Genomic DNA, 4,744 nt, shown 5'->3' with positions numbered 1-4,744 from the left:
TTAAAAAAAAAAAGTCATTTTAGGACCACCTGATAGCAATCTCACCTATTCATGTGTACTATGCCCATACATTTCGCGTGTTATTTAGTCGGTTTGCCTGTCTTGCTGGACGAAAAACCAGAGTTTTTGGGGAGCACCTTACTATATTCCCCTGAGACCGACTTACTCAGCCACGGAGTGAAAAATTGCATAAACGTTCCTCGCGTCATTAATGGGATTCGAACAAGGGTCTTTTCCAACCGATGTGGAGAGAAGACAGTGAATATAACCGCTATGCTACCACAAGAACTGTAGTGGGTATTGATAATGACTCCCGTATATAAGAAGAGTGGTCAAACCATGGTTCGCGAACCGCATGCAGCTCACAGAGAAATATATCCTGGAACAATTCACTCGTCAAAATAATATTTTATATTTGCGCCCACTGCTCCTCTCCTCTCCTTTGCTTATACCGAAGTATATAAACAATTGTGCCTTGCCTTATTAAAAAAAAATATATATATATATTCCGAAGAAATAATTCTCAGTTTCAAAATATTTACAAGCAGTCCCAAAGCACACACAGAACTTTATATCTCGTTCTTCTTTCCTTTGAAGTGTTTGCTATTGAAAAATCCACCACCAAAATAATTTTGTGATATTTCTTTCTTGCTTAGCATGTTGTAGTTAAAACCAATTTACTAATTTTGAAATGAATTGAGGTAAAATGTATATTTGTATTGCATTCATAACGTTAATAAAAAAAGTACATGTATATATAAATGCACCTCAAAGCGCTGTATAAATTATTTATTAATTATTTTCGCTCCTGTGATCAAATAATATTATCCAGTAGAGGGCTACAAGTACATAGACGTATTGTTTACCTTCCGTTCAATTGATTTTGTTATGAAGAATAAAAGTAAGCTGCAGACTTAAATAAAGGTAAATAAAGAAAGTAAAAGTAAACTGTGTACTTATGGTGTTGTTAAATATTAATTTGGTTTCAACTAATAATTTTATTTGCCATCAATGTTATCAAATTCTCTTTTTGCCGTTAGGCTTACCACTGTATATGTAGTTAAGGCCAAACGGCAAACCCCCCCCCCCTTTTTAAAATAGTAAATATAAATACAGTATATACAGTGTATCTACATGTATATATAATTACTGTTTTAGCCATTGTAATAATATAAGAATTTTTAGAATTTATGGTTTCAGGAGGGAGAAAAGTTACGGTTTCAGTACAATGAATTACAACTAATAGCATAGAAAAGATAGAAAGTATTCATTTATTTATTCAATTAAACAGTATCATTCAATTCACGTTGTTTACTCACTATCAGCGATGTTATTCTATGCAAAGCACGTTAGCATATCAGTTTTTTTTTTTTTTTTTGTTTTTTTTTGTTGTTTCTACCTAGAGCGATTAATATAAGAAGTCTTCGTAGAACTACATAATTTTAAAAATGCCACACCGAAATATCTTTCCTGTAGTTTTTTGATCCAATAATGGCGAAGACATATTATCTTTCCGATTTTCGGGAAAATATTGCTGTTGCCTGTTGTCGAAAGCAACCATCTCAAAAGTATATAATGAAGCAAAGACGAAAGGAAAATGCAGTTCTAAAAGGAAGAAGCGTGACAGAAAGTTGATACTCTAAGAATGAGATCGCAGGAATTTAAAACGAATTCCTGCGATCAGAAAAGAAGGTCCGGAAATTAAACGAATTGCGTCAGAAAAGAAGGTACGATGTGTAGCAAAGACCGCAAAATTCAATTTGCCCAAAGAAAAAACTCCCATTTCCGAACGAAGTACAGGGCGAGAATTGAAGAATGTGGGATTTGGTAGTAGTGTACCAATATGGAACCATTTCTTTCTGTGAAACACCAAAAGATTCGACTGGAGTGATTCTACTGGAAACATTCGACTCCAAGGCTAGACTGTAAAACAGTGGAAAGAGATCGCGTGGTCTGATGATTCTCGATTTACGCTTTTCTTGCACCGATGGCAGAGTGAAATTGTGACATGAAGCCATGCATCCAAATTGCCTTGTGACTACCACTGAATCAGCTAGGGGTGGTATCATGTTATAGATTATATCCTCTTGGTACGGACCAGGTCCATTATATCATTAGATGGTAGAGCTCTTTGACTTCTTCCAAATGATTAGTGGAGTGGATTCCTCTTTTTAAAACTTGACTTTTTCCAGTACAACTTTCCTAACAATAAGGTAATTTTTCTTGGTAATTTAATATTCACAACACCAGCTGGCTTTCGTATTTTAGTCACACGGACCCAGCTGGTTGAGATGCTGAGGTCTGTGCGGGTAGCACAGTGGTAGACTGACAGTCCTTCCCCACACCGGGAGGAAAAGGCCCAGGTTCCAATTTCGTCGATGACGCAAGGAACTTTAATGGGTTTTTTCACTCCGTGGCTGAGTTAGTCGGTCTCGGGAGTAGACAGCAAGGTTTTTTTCGCCCTGCAAAACAGGCAAATCGATCAGAGAATACGCAATTTACAGACACAATATCTATATGGGTATATGTAAGAAATTACGGTGGCCCTAATATAATAGTTTGAGATGCTGAGGCTTTTGCAATTACTAATGACCTCGCACAGATTGTTCATTTTCCTACAAGACTACTAGACAATTCTAACCACACAGCCAACACGCTTCATCTTTTTCTCACGAATAACCCTTCTAAGTAAACGGTCGAGGTGAGTGGTCCTCTAGGCACCTCATATCACAACTTGGTGATTCTCTTCTCTAATTGGCATTAAACGCACATGGGATGATCTGCAAAATTTATTTTCTTATTTTCCTTGATTATGTTACGGTTTTAAATTTTCTGATGTTAACATTTGCTCAGATCATGTCAGTGATATTATTCTTGTAGGGATGAAGTCCTTTATCCACACTCCACCTTAAAATCATCTCCTTTAACCAAACCTTTGTTTTCCAAGAAATGTGCTAAGACCGTTCAAGATAAGAATATTGCATATCGTAATTGACTTGTATCCAAATCTAGTGCTTTATTTTCTGCTTATGCCAAACCTTCCAACAATTGTAAAACAGTTATCAATCGGTCCAAACTATATTTTGAACAGACTAAGAATAGAGAACTTGCTTCTTGTCCAAATAGTAGTAGAGCATCCTGGTCTCTTGCCAAAGCTATTGGCCGCAACTTTTGTCCATCGTTATTCCCACCTCTATCAAAACCAGATGGTTCTATTGCCACTTTAGCCAAAGATAAAGCTGATCTTCAAGCATCCAACTTTTCTTCTAATTCGTGTATTGATGATCTTGATAAACCATCTCCTACCATTCCCATTACACTCCATTCAATACCTCGTGTGGTCTTCCGTCAAAAGGATGTCAGCAGGATTGTGAACTAACTTGATGCTAAGAAAGCTCCAGATCCTGATGGTATTTCAATTTTTGTTCTAAAAAACTGCTCCTGAGTTTACGCCTGTTCTGTGTGGCATTTTTTTTTTTTCACTTTCTATTCCACAGATCGTTTCCCTTCTGCTTGGATCTTTGCTTGTATCCAGCCGGTTCTAAAAAGGGTTAATCTCTTCCGTCCAAATATCTTCCCATTGCACTTCTATTCTTTATAAAGTAATGAAGAAATCAATTAACCGCTAGCTCTTAAACTACCCAGAAACATTCCATCTCATTAAAGATCGTCGATACGGATTCCGTCAGTGTCTATCCACCGGCGATATGCCTACTTGTTACCCATCTATGAACGAATTCAATGGAAACGTTTCTTGAAATTCAAGCAGTTGCTCTTAACATTTCAAAGGTTTTTGATCGTGTTTGGCATAAAGACCTTCTAAATAAGCTGCCATCTTACGGTTTGCCAAATGTTTTTTTGCAATTGGGCATCCAATTTTCTCTCCGACCTCATCACTGCCAGTGATGGTAGACGCCTCTGTCTCTTCTAATTTTTCCACTAATGTATGTGTTCCCCAAGGTTCAGTTCTTTCTCTCACGCTTTTCCTCTTGTATATTAATGACCTTCCATTGTCCAGAAATCCTATCCATAGGTTTGCTGATAATAGTATATTGCATTCCAGTTTGAAAACCTTGCCCTGTTTTTTTATGAAAATCCCAAGCACCAGAGGCATTAGAACCTATAGTACTTACTACCGTGCATGGGTTGAAGTTCGAGATGATGAAAGAAGATACTTGTTGACATTAGCCTTCAATTACTGTAGATTGTAATTTTCAGGAAAAGGAAGAAAAAAGTTGGTTCCGTGATTTTGAAGTTGAACAGTAAAAGAATTTTAACTAGTTGCGGCAGGTGCTCTGACTGGTTTCGAAGAGAGATAGAGGCAAGCACAATTATTGGAACCCATTCTAACCCATAACTACAGACCAGTTTGTCAATTATATACACTCTTAAAGATAATTGAAACCATTGTAATGAAGCAGCTATTTAATTTTATGAAACTTAATCTGTCGAATTTCTCTCACTGATTTTTCAAGGGCCTTTCCACCTACACTGATTTGATCTCTTTTGAATCGGATATATCCCAGGCGCTTGACGAAGGAGAACAAATTGACACCATCTTCCTTGACTTAAGCAAATCCTTCGACAAGGTAGTTCATCAAAAATTAATAAACTGGATATTTATGGGCTCAGAAGACAGGCTCTTGCCTGGATATGAAACTACTTGGAAGAAAGAGAAATGTCGGTGACTTTTAAAGGCAAGGTCATCCTTGGGTCCGCTGCTATTTGCGATCTACGTCAACGG

The 4,744-nt window shown here is 37.1% G+C and overlaps 1 protein-coding gene across 1 annotated transcript in view; it reads left to right on the top strand.

Annotated features, from left to right (window-relative positions):
- Window positions 1-838: 838 nt before the first annotated feature.
- Coprox (oxygen-dependent coproporphyrinogen-III oxidase) overlaps window positions 839-4,744 on the top strand; it is a 151,940-nt gene continuing 148,034 nt past the window's right edge. The window contains exon 1 of the mRNA XM_090378971.1: window positions 839-924. The gene's annotated coding sequence lies outside the window, so the exon portion shown is untranslated. The remainder of the gene's footprint in view (window positions 925-4,744) is intronic.

Source organism: Mastigoproctus giganteus, chromosome 8 (genome assembly GCF_048544385.1).
Source record: "Mastigoproctus giganteus isolate SK-2022 chromosome 8, ASM4854438v1, whole genome shotgun sequence".
Lineage (NCBI taxonomy): Eukaryota > Metazoa > Arthropoda > Arachnida > Uropygi > Thelyphonidae > Mastigoproctus > Mastigoproctus giganteus.
Note: the sequence above shows the minus strand (reverse complement) of the source record. Positions and strands in the feature narration are given on the sequence as shown.